The sequence below is a fragment of the Sinohyriopsis cumingii genome, unplaced genomic scaffold (assembly GCF_028554795.1).
Source record: "Sinohyriopsis cumingii isolate HCF-2022 unplaced genomic scaffold, ASM2855479v2 utg000646l, whole genome shotgun sequence".
NCBI lineage: Eukaryota > Metazoa > Mollusca > Bivalvia > Unionida > Unionidae > Sinohyriopsis > Sinohyriopsis cumingii.
In genome coordinates, this window is record NW_028315921.1 from 668,959 (window position 1) to 690,746 (window position 21,788).

A 21,788-nucleotide genomic window follows, 5' to 3' on the forward strand; every position below is an offset into this window, starting at 1 on the left:
GAAGGTGCGCTCTTTTTGTCTTGACCCGGGTCGCATGATGACAGATTGCACAGATTTCGTGTGCCACAAGTGTTGGAAACAGCGTCATGTTCCTAGGAAGTACAAAAGGCAAAGCTCTGACAATTGTGGAAATTTTCTTTATTTGTGTTCATGTGGGAAATATGACTTAAGAAATACAACTGCCTAAAGATGTTACATGCTAAATGATTAAATTGAAGAAATTAATTACCGAATTGCTAACGTTGCCACAAAGGAAGATAGATTGGGGATTCAAGTTGTAGAAGATGATGAACACGAGGTTGATGAAGTAATACAGGGTGCAGATGGTGAAGAAAGAGGTGATGAAACTGATCAAGAAAAAGCTTTTCACAGAGTCAACCATTCATACTGGTATCTCTTTTACGACAATTCGGGTTTGGTGACAGTTTTATTTAATGGATACAAATATTTTATATTGAAATTAGAAACAGTGTTAAATGCATTTAATGAAAGCCTTTTCAATTAAACATTCAGTCCTCCAAAGTTGCCCTATACTAACTATACTATATTTATTTGAAGCGGAACATTTAGGGCTCGCTATAATTATAAATTATTATGTCAATGTTGCTCTATTTCTATTGTCTAGCAGTACAAGTAAAGTCTTTCAACATGCCGATGGTACAACCATGACATTAGCAAAGAAAGAATCTATTAATCAATCATTTATTGTACTTGGTTTATATTGTAAAGGATCTGGTTCAAAAGGGAATAAAGAAAACAAACGGAACTTTTATTTAATTCATCAGGCAGTCTCTGTTGAATTCTGCAGACAGCTCCAATTTCAACATTGTGATCACGTTATCTTAATTTTGGGAACTAGTGCTGGAGCTCAGTTAGAATAACACTTTGTCTAAAATTAAAACTTATTACACAGAGGTAATACTAAATTGTATGACTTCTGTTCATGTATAGCACAAATGTTTTACTCGCTTTTAAGTAGCTTGATTTTCCGTAAACTAGCCGCTGTTTCCTTTTGGAGTAGGGTATTTTGTTTTGGAAACATTTACTCACTAGAAAAAATACATTTGCCACTCTAGTATCACCCTTAACGTTCAACTGGTATTATATATAGCATTACCGATAGAGAACAGCCTTATCAGAGAGAAGTTTTAATCGGAAAGAATGGTGTTAGATGCACACTGCATTTAACACTGTCTTTAATATCGGCTGAATAAAAATTTGACCAAATCCAAAATTTATGTGAATGAGACAAACTTTTGACTCTGTCAAAAACGTTGCTTTTATCAATTTTTAAGGTATATCCCTCGATGTTGTCCCTCTAGGTCATAGCAATGACATCTCCTACAGTGAATGTTGTATCAGCAATATCCCTTCAAACTATAGAGCATGTCTGAATTAGAGGCATAATTTTGGGTAATACCCATTTCAAACCATGAGCCATAACCCTCGTCAAAATAGTATCATCTACATTAAATAGTCTCATAGGTCGCCAATATTTCCAGCTTCTTTAGTCGCTCTTGGTGTTGTAAAAAATGATATTGTATCAAATCTCACTGTCCATGACGTAATTGATTCCTTGTTAACGATCTGAAGAAGACAAAATCTCTAACAGGTTATCATATTCATAATTTAAAACGTTGTAAAATACAACTACTTTATCGATTTAACCAGACCAAAATATCTAATTTTAGACATTATATTTATAGCTGCATGTATTTTATCAACCCTTGTATGACCCTACTCAAATACGTATCATCAGCAGGTACGGATGAATTTACCAAGATTAAAACTGATTCTTTACAACTCTCATCATCTGTGCTCGATAATTACAAAATACAATAAAACTTATAAATGTATTTTAATATTTGATTTTCATTTGAAACAAGTGAGCCAAAGTCATCAATGGATTCATTAATAACATTTCGCTTTTGTTGATATTTTTCAGGATTTTTTTATAAAGTATTTGCTATTTGCGTCACTTTCAATCACCAAACTGGATTAAAATCTCGGTATAACACCTCAAAACAATCTTATTTCTTAGTCACTTCATTGTTGTTCGAGTTCTTCCTATGTATTGATATCAAATGAATCTTTAGCGGTAAATTTTACAGAAAATAGAATCATTTTGTCTTGACATCTATACAATTCTTGGAAACTTTCTTTCTTTCTCTTCGTACTGTATAGGAGCGAGAATTCTTACTTTTATATTTTGCATTATCCACTAAGTGAGTTGTTCACTAAAATATTTTACTCTTTCCCTCAATAATAATAGATTTCACTCTACATACCTATTCATCATTACAAACATTATCTAATTTAAGTAAGTGCCTAATTTCTTCGTTGCATGTAGTTATTTTAGGATCGATCTCATAATGATGTACATGCATAACAAAATATTTTGCATACCAATATATAATTTGGAGGAATTTAAGATATAATCCATCCTGCACTGCCATAGTTCGCATAGTACCATTCTCTCTTGATCTCCAAAGATCGTAAATATTGCTATCAACTGTAATTATGAAGCTCTCGAATAGCAATATCATCGATACGTATGTGTTTGTTATGCTGATCAATTGCAGCTATTGTAACCACCTACCAAGGTAGTGCTATAACTCGTATTGGTCTCCACAATTGTTGCACACGGTATTAGTGGATCAGATACTGTTTTATATGCAACGTGCACTCCATAAAGTCGGCATTTGGATATAACTTCTAGAAACCTAAGATCGTTGTGTTCACCGAAAAGTCGTCTGACTACAAACGAAACAAGTGAAAATGGTTCTTGGATTTTGAGAGTGCTCCAGAAACAGCAGTTATGTAGACATTTTGGTGTTAACGTGTCTAAGTATAGCAGATTATATACAAAACTTAAAGAGGTTAAAGATAAACTTGCAAGTACGTTATTGGTTTTATTAATATTGGAGTACACAGGTATGGAATTAGTCGGCTCACAAATTATATTTTCCATGAAACTACCGCGATTCCATGAACGTTGTATTATTGTGAAACTTAATTTAACCCTAGCCCTCAGAATATAAGTGAACTGGAGAGAGTCCATTGCTTGTGCGCTATACATCTGGAAGGTATTACGTTCACATGTTCATACTTTATGTACCTGTGTACCTTTTAGAAGAAGAAATAAGTAGAAATTAGAAAGAATATGAAGAGGAATATCTATACCCCGGTCAACATAGACACCAATCTGATAAAATCAGATCTCCGCTGTCCTACGTGAAGATGTGACGACGACCACTGAAGAATGACATTCAGGTGACCATTAAATTAGCCAATGGAAATGCAACTTTCAAAAAATCTGAAAGTGAATCAAATCGTTCGATACACATTCATCCTTTTCACCCACGGTGCTCTTTCTCAAAACGCAAAGATATTAGACCTCATCTGACTGGTTGATAAAATTAGCAATTATGGTAATAGCATAGGTACCAGAATATGCCTTCTAAGCGATCGCTGTCAGATCTTCATTTGGTAACAGCGGAGATCTGATTTTAATCAGTTTGGTACACAGGTACTTAAAGTATGAACAGGTGAAAGGACAGCTACATAAACGAACATTTTCCCCGTCATTTCTTCTACACTTCTGATAACATCAGTTTCTTTGACCTTCTTAACATTAACCGCAATTGTAGATTGTTGTCCAAGACTATCCGAGTATACAAACGTACAGTCTCCTGTTACTTAAAATTTGACCATCGTTTTAATGGGTATTACACACACTTCTAGTAAACAGACACATACGCATGTGCTTTGGTGCCGTTTTGGAATTTTGGAAACAACTCACCCCTTACCCTCCCAAACCTTAACTTGATCCCTTTTGCCTTGCTCGCAACCCTAAATGTTTCTGCTAATCGGCCGATTCGCGGCATTGATATTTGGCTACACTTCCCGCATGCATGTTAGCACTACTGGGACTTTATTTCAATGCCAAGAAATGTTGTTGTTTTTTTTTTCTCCTGTGGGAGATAAAATGTTCCACACGCACAAAAAGTACAACTCGATTATAAAATGCAGCCGGAACAGGTCAATACACAAACCTGTCACAAACATGCACAAAACGTCAGTCCATTCAAGACACAAACCACCAAAAAAAATCATGGAGACATCATTAGGCGTGTTTTCTTTCTGACGTGACGATATCACATTACAATATTGATGAATACGGTTTGTAGTCATAACTAAAAGTTCTACACATCAGATAAAATGTATATCGACGAAGATGGGATTCGAACCCACGCGGGGAGACCCCAATGGATTAGCAGTCCATCGCCTTAACCACTCGGCCACCTCGTCCGGTGTATTTTGATGAGTACACTATTCATGTAGGGAGTGATCTATAGCTACCTGGCCTAAACCACACACAACTTTTGTCTGATATTCACGATTCAATATATGTCTTTTTCAGACAGAAAAAAATTCTAACCATCGAACCATCCTAGCTCTAACTGATGTGCACATAAAGAACCTAGTGCATGATATTCTTTAAAAGAAGAAATATATATCTTCAGGTAAATTAAAACAATTCTCCTGGCTGGGAGAAAACTCAACATTACCCACCTACCCACCCAATAAACAGAAACAAATACATGGTCGGTCCCTTAGTGAGCAAGCATGTTCATATCAATGGATTGTTAGGCAAGGGAAAAAACTCGTACGAACATTCGTTGTATTCATCTCTTCGGTAAGTATTACATCAGATAAGTGAATATCAGTTCCATTTTTTTTAAAGTTATAAAAATCAATGTTTTCTAACAGCAGAGCCGAGTGGCCGAGTGGTCTAAAGCGCTCTCCGTCACGGATCACTGCCATCTCACCTCTGTCTGCGTGGGTTCGAGTCTCGGGCTCGGCCAGTGTGGACATGTGAGAAAGCTTGCCGGTAGCTTCTCGTGGGTCGGTGGTTCTTTCCGGGGTTTTCCGGGGTTCTTCCTCCACCATTAATACTGGCCGCCATGTATAGCCTATCTTGTGTTGAAAAATGGCGTTAAACCCTATAACAACAACAATAACAACTAACAGCAGAGTGGCGCAGTGGAAGCGTGCTGGGCCCATAACCCAGAGGTCCGTGGATCGAAACCACGCTCTGCTAATCACTTTTATTTGGTTTTTGTTTCTTGTTTTTAATTTTAAATTCATAACATCAAATTATCATTTATCTTCAGGCACAAAAATATAAATAAAAGGCACATTCAGTAAATATGTATCTGATTTCATATATAAAATGTGGGTCAATGTAATTTACTTTTCACGCTTCAATGACGGCTTTTTTTGGTGCTAATTTGGACCTTCTACACCGTTCTAGCAATAATAAAATGTCAAATGTACATGCAGCTAAAGTGAAATAGAACAAAAGGTCAAGGTAACATTACTTTCACCCTTAAGCCATGTATTTTGTTGAGATCCTATATAGAAGTTGATACATGCATGTAAAATATTAAGTTCTTTTCTTTGGCACTGTATCAATTATTGTAGAGAATTTAAAGGTACAGAAAACAATTTGTCAAGGACATGATACAAGCAAAAGAAAAACAATGTGGCATGTAATGATATAGCATTGGAACGTTCGACAGTGATCAGGTGGACAAGCCTCCCCGTGTTTCCCACCCCACCGCCGGCATCACCCTTCCCCACCCCCAGACAAAAATGAGTGTTTGTCTCCCTGGCCCTCACTAGCTGCTAAATCCCACAGTCAGCTTGCGGTCTTCTTTGCGCTCCCTGTGAAAAATACATACTGAACCACCCCTGCGATCCCACCCAAAAGTGCCGAAAAGTTTTGACCTCTGACATGACATTGCCATATTAAAAATGGAATTTATTTTGTTTCAATTTTTCGTTAATCCATACAATATGTGCTCTTAAAAGGCAAATTTACACATTTCCAGTGATTACATGTTTCCAAACTTGATATCCTGCTCCGGAAGGAAACGGAGGCTGGTTCTCGAAAATTAAACTTTAGATGAGCCTGTAAAATAATTGTGGTGTATATGAATAGAGGTCATACAATTTGCTATCAATTTTGGGATATATAGTATTTCTTCAATTGGTCACGGTGGGGTTTGATTCTTTTGTGTCATTCTAAAGGTATACTTTCTATTATACAATTGTAAGTTTTCTGTATTTTTCGCTTTGATCTCAGGATTTGATTCACAAACAACGTCCTAAACACAAACAATTCCTGCCTTTATAAGTTATGTGAACATGAATATTTTACAACCACATGAATTATCAGAATTTAAAAAGAGAGGTTGTTCAAATACAGCCAGAAACATCGATATTCATGTTGACATTATATCAAATTTGTTCCCATGCACAAAAACATTTGTCTGTGAAACATATGGAGGACATTTAAGTGCTGCTTATTTAAGGACATGAAAAATAAGTCCCTTTCAACTTCATATTTAGAACAGTAGATAAACAGTTATCAAGAGTATAATAATAATAATAATAATAATAATAAATTAAGAAGAATGGCACATTTGGTTGTGAAAGTCCCATCTGATATATGCTCCTTAGTAAAACGCAATCCTCCTTTCGGATTCGCCATTTATTCAATTGTTGCAGGAGGGGGTCAATCGTTTTTCTTTTGTCGAACCAAGGGAGGCAACTAATGGAACTAGAACGTTCATTATAAACAATTGATTAGGTAGTCAACTAATGCAGCTAAGAGGTTAGTGTTGTTGTTTCCATAAAATGTTTTACCGGGGTGTACTAGACTTTATGACTGCCTTAAATCCCAAACACGCCCATATATCATTGTCATAAATAAGATGTATCAATTATTTTCTACTACTCGATATCGGATTATTTTAAACAAGGAAATGTGTCTTTCTCAATGAAACAATATGTGACTTTGCATAATCCGATCGAGAGCTATCTGCAATGTGTTGTTCGATTCAAGCTACCCTGTCTATAATTACGGCAAATTGGACATTCAGTTATTTGTGAGACGCATTGACATCGAAAGACAAACTGACTGAAGAGAGTTTTGGAGTATGAATCTCTGGTCACAAGAAATCTACGTCAGCGCGGAATGAATAGATGTGATCATGTGACTAGCTTTAGAAATACGCCCTACCTATGCTTAGGACATAACAACTTTCACGATCCAATCAGTCAACGAAAAAACAAAATGTCTTTCTATGTAGTTGTGCCGAAAGTTTCAAATTTGTATGAGGTTACGTTGCCAAATAAAGAGTATAATCTAAAGTGGAATTGGCAGTGATAACTATGACTGTACTTCCCCATATTCTGACACTATTACTGTGTAAATACCTCGCCTACCTGCACACGTTTTCGACGAAGAGATAGGTATCAAGATAAGAGAATACGGAGTGGAATTCCTATCTCCCATTCAGGATAGATACTACCCTAGAAATCGTGTGACAGACGTGACGCATTTTTGTTTTGGATATTTAATTTTGATTGTTTGTTATTTTTTAAATATTTATTATTTGTTATTTCATGTTTTATTTCGTATTCTAGAGAAATTATTTGTTACATTTTACAATACTTGCTGGTTTTACATCTTTTCTAGTACTTAGGTTAAGAACATAGATTTGTAATATTATGTAAAATACAGTTTTCCAAAAGAGATAAAATCTTAGCCCTACAGTCGGAAGCATCAAACTGTAAGTGACCATTAGTTCGTTAAGTTATTGCATGATAATCAAGTGAAGGTGCGCTCTTTTTGTCTTGACCCGGGTCGCATGATGACAGATTGCACAGATTTCGTGTGCCACAAGTGTTGGAAACAGCGTCATGTTCCTAGGAAGTACAAAAGGCAAAGCTCTGACAATTGTGGAAATTTTCTTTATTTGTGTTCATGTGGGAAATATGACTTAAGAAATACAACTGCCTAAAGATGTTACATGCTAAATGATTAAATTGAAGAAATTAATTACCGAATTGCTAACGTTGCCACAAAGGAAGACAGATTGGGGATTCAAGTTGTAGAAGATGATGAACACGAGGTTGATGAAGTAATACAGGGTGCAGATGGTGAAGAAAGAGGTGATGAAACTGATCAAGAAAAAGCTTTTCACAGAGTCAACCATTCATACTGGTATCTCTTTTACGACAATTCGGGTTTGGTGACAGTTTTATTTAATGGATACAAATATTTTATATTGAAATTAGAAACAGTGTTAAATGCATTTAATGAAAGCCTTTTCAATTAAACATTCAGTCCTCCAAAGTTGCCCTATACTAACTATACTATATTTATTTGAAGCGGAACATTTAGGGCTCGCTATAATTATAAATTATTATGTCAATGTTGCTCTATTTCTATTGTCTAGCAGTACAAGTAAAGTCTTTCAACATGCCGATGGTACAACCATGACATTAGCAAAGAAAGAATCTATTAATCAATCATTTATTGTACTTGGTTTATATTGTAAAGGATCTGGTTCAAAAGGGAATAAAGAAAACAAACGGAACTTTTATTTAATTCATCAGGCAGTCTCTGTTGAATTCTGCAGACAGCTCCAATTTCAACATTGTGATCACGTTATCTTAATTTTGGGAACTAGTGCTGGAGCTCAGTTAGAATAACACTTTGTCTAAAATTAAAACTTATTACACAGAGGTGATACTAAATTGTATGACTTCTGTTCATGTATAGCACAAATGTTTTACTCGCTTTTAAGTAGCTTGATTTTCCGTAAACCAGCCGCTGTTTCCTTTTGGAGTAGGGTATTTTGTTTTGGAAACATTTACTCACTAGAAAAAATACATTTGCCACTCTAGTATCACCCTTAACGTTCAACTGGTATTATATATAGCATTACCGATAGAGAACAGCCTTATCAGAGAGAAGTTTTAATCGGAAAGAATGGTGTTAGATGCACACTGCATTTAACACTGTCTTTAATATCGGCTGAATAAAAATTTGACCAAATCCAAAATTTATGTGAATGAGACAAACTTTTGACTCTGTCAAAAACGTTGCTTTTATCAATTTTTAAGGTATATCCCTCGATGTTGTCCCTCTAGGTCATAGCAATGACATCTCCTACAGTGAATGTTGTATCAGCAATATCCCTTCAAACTATAGAGCATGTCTGAATTAGAGGCATAATTTTGGGTAATACCCATTTCAAACCATGAGCCATAACCCTCGTCAAAATAGTATCATCTACATTAAATAGTCTCATAGGTCGCCAATATTTCCAGCTTCTTTAGTCGCTCTTGGTGTTGTAAAAAATGATATTGTATCAAATCTCACTGTCCATGACGTAATTGATTCCTTGTTAACGATCTGAAGAAGAAAAAATCTCTAACAGGTTATCATATTCATAATTTAAAACGTTGTAAAATACAACTACTTTATCGATTTAACCAGACCAAAATATCTAATTTTAGACATTATATTTATAGCTGCATGTATTTTATCAACCCTTGTATGACCCTACTCAAATACGTATCATCAGCAGGTACGGATGAATTTACCAAGATTAAAACTGATTCTTTACAACTCTCATCATCTGTGCTCGATAATTACAAAATACAATAAAACTTATAAATGTATTTTAATATTTGATTTTCATTTGAAACAAGTGAGCCAAAGTCATCAATGGATTCATTAATAACATTTCGCTTTTGTTGATATTTTTCAGGATTTTTTTATAAAGTATTTGCTATTTGCGTCACTTTCAATCACCAAACTGGATTAAAATCTCGGTATAACACCTCAAAACAATCTTATTTCTTAGTCACTTCATTGTTGTTCGAGTTCTTCCTATGTATTGATATCAAATGAATCTTTAGCGGTAAATTTTACAGAAAATAGAATCATTTTGTCTTGACATCTATACAATTCTTGGAAACTTTCTTTCTTTCTCTTCGTACTGTATAGGAGCGAGAATTCTTACTTTTATATTTTGCATTATCCACTAAGTGAGTTGTTCACTAAAATATTTTACTCTTTCCCTCAATAATAATAGATTTCACTCTACATACCTATTCATCATTACAAACATTATCTAATTTAAGTAAGTGCCTAATTTCTTCGTTGCATGTAGTTATTTTAGGATCGATCTCATAATGATGTACATGCATAACAAAATATTTTGCATACCAATATATAATTTGGAGGAATTTAAGATATAATCCATCCTGCACTGCCATAGTTCGCATAGTACCATTCTCTCTTGATCTCCAAAGATCGTAAATATTGCTATCAACTGTAATTATGAAGCTCTCGAATAGCAATATCATCGATACGTATGTGTTTGTTATGCTGATCAATTGCAGCTATTGTAACCACCTACCAAGGTAGTGCTATAACTCGTATTGGTCTCCACAATTGTTGCACACGGTATTAGTGGATCAGATACTGTTTTATATGCAACGTGCACTCCATAAAGTCGGCATTTGGATATAACTTCTAGAAACCTAAGATCGTTGTGTTCACCGAAAAGTCGTCTGACTACAAACGAAACAAGTGAAAATGGTTCTTGGATTTTGAGAGTGCTCCAGAAACAGCAGTTATGTAGACATTTTGGTGTTAACGTGTCTAAGTATAGCAGATTATATACAAAACTTAAAGAGGTTAAAGATAAACTTGCAAGTACGTTATTGGTTTTATTAATATTGGAGTACACAGGTATGGAATTAGTCGGCTCACAAATTATATTTTCCATGAAACTACCGCGATTCCATGAACGTTGTATTATTGTGAAACTTAATTTAACCCTAGCCCTCAGAATATAAGTGAACTGGAGAGAGTCCATTGCTTGTGCGCTATACATCTGGAAGGTATTACGTTCACATGTTCATACTTTATGTACCTGTGTACCTTTTAGAAGAAGAAATAAGTAGAAATTAGAAAGAATATGAAGAGGAATATCTATACCCCGGTCAACATAGACACCAATCTGATAAAATCAGATCTCCGCTGTCCTACGTGAAGATGTGACGACGACCACTGAAGAATGACATTCAGGTGACCATTAAATTAGCCAATGGAAATGCAACTTTCAAAAAATCTGAAAGTGAATCAAATCGTTCGATACACATTCATCCTTTTCACCCACGGTGCTCTTTCTCAAAACGCAAAGATATTAGACCTCATCTGACTGGTTGATAAAATTAGCAATTATGGTAATAGCATAGGTACCAGAATATGCCTTCTAAGCGATCGCTGTCAGATCTTCATTTGGTAACAGCGGAGATCTGATTTTAATCAGTTTGGTACACAGGTACTTAAAGTATGAACAGGTGAAAGGACAGCTACATAAACGAACATTTTCCCCGTCATTTCTTCTACACTTCTGATAACATCAGTTTCTTTGACCTTCTTAACATTAACCGCAATTGTAGATTGTTGTCCAAGACTATCCGAGTATACAAACGTACAGTCTCCTGTTACTTAAAATTTGACCATCGTTTTAATGGGTATTACACACACTTCTAGTAAACAGACACATACGCATGTGCTTTGGTGCCGTTTTGGAATTTTGGAAACAACTCACCCCTTACCCTCCCAAACCTTAACTTGATCCCTTTTGCCTTGCTCGCAACCCTAAATGTTTCTGCTAATCGGCCGATTCGCGGCATTGATATTTGGCTACACTTCCCGCATGCATGTTAGCACTACTGGGACTTTATTTCAATGCCAAGAAATGTTGTTGTTTTTTTTTTCTCCTGTGGGAGATAAAATGTTCCACACGCACAAAAAGTACAACTCGATTATAAAATGCAGCCGGAACAGGTCAATACACAAACCTGTCACAAACATGCACAAAACGTCAGTCCATTCAAGACACAAACCACCAAAAAAAATCATGGAGACATCATTAGGCGTGTTTTCTTTCTGACGTGACGATATCACATTACAATATTGATGAATACGGTTTGTAGTCATAACTAAAAGTTCTACACATCAGATAAAATGTATATCGACGAAGATGGGATTCGAACCCACGCGGGGAGACCCCAATGGATTAGCAGTCCATCGCCTTAACCACTCGGCCACCTCGTCCGGTGTATTTTGATGAGTACACTATTTATGTAGGGAGTGATCTATAGCTACCTGGCCTAAACCACACACAACTTTTGTCTGATATTCACGATTCAATATATGTCTTTTTCAGACAGAAAAAAATTCTAACCATCGAACCATCCTAGCTCTAACTGATGTGCACATAAAGAACCTAGTGCATGATATTCTTTAAAAGAAGAAATATATATCTTCAGGTAAATTAAAACAATTCTCCTGGCTGGGAGAAAACTCAACATTACCCACCTACCCACCCAATAAACAGAAACAAATACATGGTCGGTCCCTTAGTGAGCAAGCATGTTCATATCAATGGATTGTTAGGCAAGGGAAAAAACTCGTACGAACATTCGTTGTATTCATCTCTTCGGTAAGTATTACATCAGATAAGTGAATATCAGTTCCATTTTTTTAAAGTTATAAAAATCAATGTTTTCTAACAGCAGAGCCGAGTGGCCGAGTGGTCTAAAGCGCTCTCCGTCACGGATCACTGCCATCTCACCTCTGTCTGCGTGGGTTCGAGTCTCGGGCTCGGCCAGTGTGGACATGTGAGAAAGCTTGCCGGTAGCTTCTCGTGGGTCGGTGGTTCTTTCCGGGGTTTTCCGGGGTTCTTCCTCCACCATTAATACTGGCCGCCATGTATAGCCTATCTTGTGTTGAAAAATGGCGTTAAACCCTATAACAACAACAATAACAACTAACAGCAGAGTGGCGCAGTGGAAGCGTGCTGGGCCCATAACCCAGAGGTCCGTGGATCGAAACCACGCTCTGCTAATCACTTTTATTTGGTTTTTGTTTTTTGTTTTTAATTTTAAATTCATAACATCAAATTATCATTTATCTTCAGGCACAAAAATATAAATAAAAGGCACATTCAGTAAATATGTATCTGATTTCATATATAAAATGTGGGTCAATGTAATTTACTTTTCACGCTTCAATGACGGCTTTTTTTGGTGCTAATTTGGACCTTCTACACCGTTCTAGCAATAATAAAATGTCAAATGTACATGCAGCTAAAGTGAAATAGAACAAAAGGTCAAGGTAACATTACTTTCACCCTTAAGCCATGTATTTTGTTGAGATCCTATATAGAAGTTGATACATGCATGTAAAATATTAAGTTCTTTTCTTTGGCACTGTATCAATTATTGTAGAGAATTTAAAGGTACAGAAAACAATTTGTCAAGGACATGATACAAGCAAAAGAAAAACAATGTGGCATGTAATGATATAGCATTGGAACGTTCGACAGTGATCAGGTGGACAAGCCTCCCCGTGTTTCCCACCCCACCGCCGGCATCACCCTTCCCCACCCCCAGACAAAAATGAGTGTTTGTCTCCCTGGCCCTCACTAGCTGCTAAATCCCACAGTCAGCTTGCGGTCTTCTTTGCGCTCCCTGTGAAAAATACATACTGAACCACCCCTGCGATCCCACCCAAAAGTGCCGAAAAGTTTTGACCTCTGACATGACATTGCCATATTAAAAATGGAATTTATTTTGTTTCAATTTTTCGTTAATCCATACAATATGTGCTCTTAAAAGGCAAATTTACACATTTCCAGTGATTACATGTTTCCAAACTTGATATCCTGCTCCGGAAGGAAACGGAGGCTGGTTCTCGAAAATTAAACTTTAGATGAGCCTGTAAAATAATTGTGGTGTATATGAATAGAGGTCATACAATTTGCTATCAATTTTGGGATATATAGTATTTCTTCAATTGGTCACGGTGGGGTTTGATTCTTTTGTGTCATTCTAAAGGTATACTTTCTATTATACAATTGTAAGTTTTCTGTATTTTTCGCTTTGATCTCAGGATTTGATTCACAAACAACGTCCTAAACACAAACAATTCCTGCCTTTATAAGTTATGTGAACATGAATATTTTACAACCACATGAATTATCAGAATTTAAAAAGAGAGGTTGTTCAAATACAGCCAGAAACATCGATATTCATGTTGACATTATATCAAATTTGTTCCCATGCACAAAAACATTTGTCTGTGAAACATATGGAGGACATTTAAGTGCTGCTTATTTAAGGACATGAAAAATAAGTCCCTTTCAACTTCATATTTAGAACAGTAGATAAACAGTTATCAAGAGTATAATAATAATAATAATAATAATAATAAATTAAGAAGAATGGCACATTTGGTTGTGAAAGTCCCATCTGATATATGCTCCTTAGTAAAACGCAATCCTCCTTTCGGATTCGCCATTTATTCAATTGTTGCAGGAGGGGGTCAATCGTTTTTCTTTTGTCGAACCAAGGGAGGCAACTAATGGAACTAGAACGTTCATTATAAACAATTGATTAGGTAGTCAACTAATGCAGCTAAGAGGTTAGTGTTGTTGTTTCCATAAAATGTTTTACCGGGGTGTACTAGACTTTATGACTGCCTTAAATCCCAAACACGCCCATATATCATTGTCATAAATAAGATGTATCAATTATTTTCTACTACTCGATATCGGATTATTTTAAACAAGGAAATGTGTCTTTCTCAATGAAACAATATGTGACTTTGCATAATCCGATCGAGAGCTATCTGCAATGTGTTGTTCGATTCAAGCTACCCTGTCTATAATTACGGCAAATTGGACATTCAGTTATTTGTGAGACGCATTGACATCGAAAGACAAACTGACTGAAGAGAGTTTTGGAGTATGAATCTCTGGTCACAAGAAATCTACGTCAGCGCGGAATGAATAGATGTGATCATGTGACTAGCTTTAGAAATACGCCCTACCTATGCTTAGGACATAACAACTTTCACGATCCAATCAGTCAACGAAAAAACAAAATGTCTTTCTATGTAGTTGTGCCGAAAGTTTCAAATTTGTATGAGGTTACGTTGCCAAATAAAGAGTATAATCTAAAGTGGAATTGGCAGTGATAACTATGACTGTACTTCCCCATATTCTGACACTATTACTGTGTAAATACCTCGCCTACCTGCACACGTTTCCGACGAAGAGATAGGTATCAAGATAAGAGAATACGGAGTGGAATTCCTATCTCCCATTCAGGATAGATACTACCCTAGAAATCGTGTGACAGACGTGACGCATTTTTGTTTTGGATATTTAATTTTGATTGTTTGTTATTTTTTAAATATTTATTATTTGTTATTTCATGTTTTATTTCGTATTCTAGAGAAATTATTTGTTACATTTTACAATACTTGCTGGTTTTACATCTTTTCTAGTACTTAGGTTAAGAACATAGATTTGTAATATTATGTAAAATACAGTTTTCCAAAAGAGATAAAATCTTAGCCCTACAGTCGGAAGCATCAAACTGTAAGTGACCATTAGTTCGTTAAGTTATTGCATGATAATCAAGTGAAGGTGCGCTCTTTTTGTCTTGACCCGGGTCGCATGATGACAGATTGCACAGATTTCGTGTGCCACAAGTGTTGGAAACAGCGTCATGTTCCTAGGAAGTACAAAAGGCAAAGCTCTGACAATTGTGGAAATTTTCTTTATTTGTGTTCATGTGGGAAATATGACTTAAGAAATACAACTGCCTAAAGATGTTACATGCTAAATGATTAAATTGAAGAAATTAATTACCGAATTGCTAACGTTGCCACAAAGGAAGACAGATTGGGGATTCAAGTTGTAGAAGATGATGAACACGAGGTTGATGAAGTAATACAGGGTGCAGATGGTGAAGAAAGAGGTGATGAAACTGATCAAGAAAAAGCTTTTCACAGAGTCAACCATTCATACTGGTATCTCTTTTACGACAATTCGGTTTTGGTGACAGTTTTATTTAATGGATACAAATATTTTATATTGAAATTAGAAACAGTGTTAAATGCATTTAATGAAAGCCTTTTCAATTAAACATTCAGTCCTCCAAAGTTGCCCTATACTAACTATACTATATTTATTTGAAGCGGAACATTTAGGGCTCGCTATAATTATAAATTATTATGTCAATGTTGCTCTATTTCTATTGTCTAGCAGTACAAGTAAAGTCTTTCAACATGCCGATGGTACAACCATGACATTAGCAAAGAAAGAATCTATTAATCAATCATTTATTGTACTTGGTTTATATTGTAAAGGATCTGGTTCAAAAGGGAATAAAGAAAACAAACGGAACTTTTATTTAATTCATCAGGCAGTCTCTGTTGAATTCTGCAGACAGCTCCAATTTCAACATTGTGATCACGTTATCTTAATTTTGGGAACTAGTGCTGGAGCTCAGTTAGAATAACACTTTGTCTAAAATTAAAACTTATTACACAGAGGTGATACTAAATTGTATGACTTCTGTTCATGTATAGCACAAATGTTTTACTCGCTTTTAAGTAGCTTGATTTTCCGTAAACCAGCCGCTGTTTCCTTTTGGAGTAGGGTATTTTGTTTTGGAAACATTTACTCACTAGAAAAAATACATTTGCCACTCTAGTATCACCCTTAACGTTCAACTGGTATTATATATAGCATTACCGATAGAGAACAGCCTTATCAGAGAGAAGTTTTAATCGGAAAGAATGGTGTTAGATGCACACTGCATTTAACACTGTCTTTAATATCGGCTGAATAAAAATTTGACCAAATCCAAAATTTATGTGAATGAGACAAACTTTTGACTCTGTCAAAAACGTTGCTTTTATCAATTTTTAAGGTATATCCCTCGATGTTGTCCCTCTAGGTCATAGCAATGACATCTCCTACAGTGAATGTTGTATTAGCAATATCCCTTCAAACTATAGAGCATGTCTGAATTAGAGGCATAATTTTGGGTAATACCCATTTCAAACCATGAGCCATAACCCTCGTCAAAATAGTATCATCTACATTAAATAGTCTCATAGGTCGCCAATATTTCCAGCTTCTTTAGTCGCTCTTGGTGTTGTAAAAAATGATATTGTATCAAATCTCACTGTCCATGACGTAATTGATTCCTTGTTAACGATCTGAAGAAGAAAAAATCTCTAACAGGTTATCATATTCATAATTTAAAACGTTGTAAAATACAACTACTTTATCGATTTAACCAGACCAAAATATCTAATTTTAGACATTATATTTATAGCTGCATGTATTTTATCAACCCTTGTATGACCCTACTCAAATACGTATCATCAGCAGGTACGGATGAATTTACCAAGATTAAAACTGATTCTTTACAACTCTCATCATCTGTGCTCGATAATTACAAAATACAATAAAACTTATAAATGTATTTTAATATTTGATTTTCATTTGAAACAAGTGAGCCAAAGTCATCAATGGATTCATTAATAACATTTCGCTTTTGTTGATATTTTTCAGGATTTTTTTATAAAGTATTTGCTATTTGCGTCACTTTCAATCACCAAACTGGATTAAAATCTCGGTATAACACCTCAAAACAATCTTATTTCTTAGTCACTTCATTGTTGTTCGAGTTCTTCCTATGTATTGATATCAAATGAATCTTTAGCGGTAAATTTTACAGAAAATAGAATCATTTTGTCTTGACATCTATACAATTCTTGGAAACTTTCTTTCTTTCTCTTCGTACTGTATAGGAGCGAGAATTCTTACTTTTATATTTTGCATTATCCACTAAGTGAGTTGTTCACTAAAATATTTTACTCTTTCCCTCAATAATAATAGATTTCACTCTACATACCTATTCATCATTACAAACATTATCTAATTTAAGTAAGTGCCTAATTTCTTCGTTGCATGTAGTTATTTTAGGATCGATCTCATAATGATGTACATGCATAACAAAATATTTTGCATACCAATATATAATTTGGAGGAATTTAAGATATAATCCATCCTGCACTGCCATAGTTCGCATAGTACCATTCTCTCTTGATCTCCAAAGATCGTAAATATTGCTATCAACTGTAATTATGAAGCTCTCGAATAGCAATATCATCGATACGTATGTGTTTGTTATGCTGATCAATTGCAGCTATTGTAACCACCTACCAAGGTAGTGCTATAACTCGTATTGGTCTCCACAATTGTTGCACACGGTATTAGTGGATCAGATACTGTTTTATATGCAACGTGCACTCCATAAAGTCGGCATTTGGATATAACTTCTAGAAACCTAAGATCGTTGTGTTCACCGAAAAGTCGTCTGACTACAAACGAAACAAGTGAAAATGGTTCTTGGATTTTGAGAGTGCTCCAGAAACAGCAGTTATGTAGACATTTTGGTGTTAACGTGTCTAAGTATAGCAGATTATATACAAAACTTAAAGAGGTTAAAGATAAACTTGCAAGTACGTTATTGGTTTTATTAATATTGGAGTACACAGGTATGGAATTAGTCGGCTCACAAATTATATTTTCCATGAAACTACCGCGATTCCATGAACGTTGTATTATTGTGAAACTTAATTTAACCCTAGCCCTCAGAATATAAGTGAACTGGAGAGAGTCCATTGCTTGTGCGCTATACATCTGGAAGGTATTACGTTCACATGTTCATACTTTATGTACCTGTGTACCTTTTAGAAGAAGAAATAAGTAGAAATTAGAAAGAATATGAAGAGGAATATCTATACCCCGGTCAACATAGACACCAATCTGATAAAATCAGATCTCCGCTGTCCTACGTGAAGATGTGACGACGACCACTGAAGAATGACATTCAGGTGACCATTAAATTAGCCAATGGAAATGCAACTTTCAAAAAATCTGAAAGTGAATCAAATCGTTCGATACACATTCATCCTTTTCACCCACGGTGCTCTTTCTCAAAACGCAAAGATATTAGACCTCATCTGACTGGTTGATAAAATTAGCAATTATGGTAATAGCATAGGTACCAGAATATGCCTTCTAAGCGATCGCTGTCAGATCTTCATTTGGTAACAGCGGAGATCTGATTTTAATCAGTTTGGTACACAGGTACTTAAAGTATGAACAGGTGAAAGGACAGCTACATAAACGAACATTTTCCCCGTCATTTCTTCTACACTTCTGATAACATCAGTTTCTTTGACCTTCTTAACATTAACCGCAATTGTAGATTGTTGTCCAAGACTATCCGAGTATACAAACGTACAGTCTCCTGTTACTTAAAATTTGACCATCGTTTTAATGGGTATTACACACACTTCTAGTAAACAGACACATACGCATGTGCTTTGGTGCCGTTTTGGAATTTTGGAAACAACTCACCCCTTACCCTCCCAAACCTTAACTTGATCCCTTTTGCCTTGCTCGCAACCCTAAATGTTTCTGCTAATCGGCCGATTCGCGGCATTGATATTTGGCTACACTTCCCGCATGCATGTTAGCACTACTGGGACTTTATTTCAATGCCAAGAAATGTTGTTGTTTTTTTTTTCTCCTGTGGGAGATAAAATGTTCCACACGCACAAAAAGTACAACTCGATTATAAAATGCAGCCGGAACAGGTCAATACACAAACCTGTCACAAACATGCACAAAACGTCAGTCCATTCAAGACACAAACCACCAAAAAAAATCATGGAGACATCATTAGGCGTGTTTTCTTTCTGACGTGACGATATCACATTACAATATTGATGAATACGGTTTGTAGTCATAACTAAAAGTTCTACACATCAGATAAAATGTATATCGACGAAGATGGGATTCGAACCCACGCGGGGAGACCCCAATGGATTAGCAGTCCATCGCCTTAACCACTCGGCCACCTCGTCCGGTGTATTTTGATGAGTACACTATTTATGTAGGGAGTGATCTATAGCTACCTGGCCTAAACCACACACAACTTTTGTCTGATATTCACGATTCAATATATGTCTTTTTCAGACAGAAAAAAATTCTAACCATCGAACCATCCTAGCTCTAACTGATGTGCACATAAAGAACCTAGTGCATGATATTCTTTAAAAGAAGAAATATATATCTTCAGGTAAATTAAAACAATTCTCCTGGCTGGGAGAAAACTCAACATTACCCACCTACCCACCCAATAAACAGAAACAAATACATGGTCGGTCCCTTAGTGAGCAAGCATGTTCATATCAATGGATTGTTAGGCAAGGGAAAAAACTCGTACGAACATTCGTTGTATTCATCTCTTCGGTAAGTATTACATCAGATAAGTGAATATCAGTTCCATTTTTTTTAAAGTTATAAAAATCAATGTTTTCTAACAGCAGAGCCGAGTGGCCGAGTGGTCTAAAGCGCTCTCCGTCACGGATCACTGCCATCTCACCTCTGTCTGCGTGGGTTCGAGTCTCGGGCTCGGCCAGTGTGGACATGTGAGAAAGCTTGCCGGTAGCTTCTCGTGGGTCGGTGGTTCTTTCCGGGGTTTTCCGGGGTTCTTCCTCCACCATTAATACTGGCCGCCATGTATAGCCTATCTTGTGTTGAAAAATGGCGTTAAACCCTATAACAACAACAATAACAACTAACAGCAGAGTGGCGCAGTGGAAGCGTGCTGGGCCCATAACCCAGAGGTCCGTGGATCGAAACCACGCTCTGCTAATCACTTTTATTTGGTTTTTGTTTTTTGTTTTTAATTTTAAATTCATAACATCAAATTATCATTTATCTTCAGGCACAAAAATATAAATAAAAGGCACATTCAGTAAATATGTATCTGATTTCATATATAAAATGTGGGTCAATGTAATTTACTTTTCACGCTTCAATGACGGCTTTTTTTGGTGCTAATTTGGACCTTCTACACCGTTCTAGCAATAATAAAATGTCAAATGTACATGCAGCTAAAGTGAAATAGAACAAAAGGTCAAGGTAACATTACTTTCACCCTTAAGCCATGTATTTTGTTGAGATCCTATATAGAAGTTGATACATGCATGTAAAATATTAAGTTCTTTTCTTTGGCACTGTATCAATTATTGTAGAGAATTTAAAGGTACAGAAAACAATTTGTCAAGGACATGATACAAGCAAAAGAAAAACAATGTGGCATGTAATGATATAGCATTGGAACGTTCGACAGTGATCAGGTGGACAAGCCTCCCCGTGTTTCCCACCCCACCGCCGGCATCACCCTTCCCCACCCCCAGACAAAAATGAGTGTTTGTCTCCCTGGCCCTCACTAGCTGCTAAATCCCACAGTCAGCTTGCGGTCTTCTTTGCGCTCCCTGTGAAAAATACATACTGAACCACCCCTGCGATCCCACCCAAAAGTGCCGAAAAGTTTTGACCTCTGACATGACATTGCCATATTAAAAATGGAATTTATTTTGTTTCAATTTTTCGTTAATCCATACAATATGTGCTCTTAAAAGGCAAATTTACACATTTCCAGTGATTACATGTTTCCAAACTTGATATCCTGCTCCGGAAGGAAACGGAGGCTGGTTCTCGAAAATTAAACTTTAGATGAGCCTGTAAAATAATTGTGGTGTATATGAATAGAGGTCATACAATTTGCTATCAATTTTGGGATATATAGTATTTCTTCAATTGGTCACGGTGGGGTTTGATTCTTTTGTGTCATTCTAAAGGTATACTTTCTATTATACAATTGTAAGTTTTCTGTATTTTTCGCTTTGATCTCAGGATTTGATTCACAAACAACGTCCTAAACACAAACAATTCCTGCCTTTATAAGTTATGTGAACATGAATATTTTACAACCACATGAATTATCAGAATTTAAAAAGAGAGGTTGTTCAAATACAGCCAGAAACATCGATATTCATGTTGACATTATATCAAATTTGTTCCCATGCACAAAAACATTTGTCTGTGAAACATATGGAGGACATTTAAGTGCTGCTTATTTAAGGACATGAAAAATAAGTCCCTTTCAACTTCATATTT

General features: G+C 35.9%; 3 non-coding genes across 3 annotated transcripts; all 3 read right to left on the reverse strand.

The window, feature by feature from the left end:
* Positions 1-4,229: 4,229 nt before the first annotated feature.
* Trnas-gcu (transfer RNA serine (anticodon GCU)) lies at positions 4,230-4,311 on the reverse strand. The gene has a single exon. It is a non-coding gene; the product is annotated as a tRNA-Ser (tRNA).
* A 7,605-nt stretch (positions 4,312-11,916) lies between these two features.
* On the reverse strand, positions 11,917-11,998 carry Trnas-gcu (transfer RNA serine (anticodon GCU)). Its single transcript has one exon. It is a non-coding gene; the product is annotated as a tRNA-Ser (tRNA).
* Positions 11,999-19,602: 7,604 nt separating this feature from the next.
* On the reverse strand, positions 19,603-19,684 carry Trnas-gcu (transfer RNA serine (anticodon GCU)). The gene has a single exon. It is a non-coding gene; the product is annotated as a tRNA-Ser (tRNA).
* Positions 19,685-21,788: the final 2,104 nt, after the last annotated feature.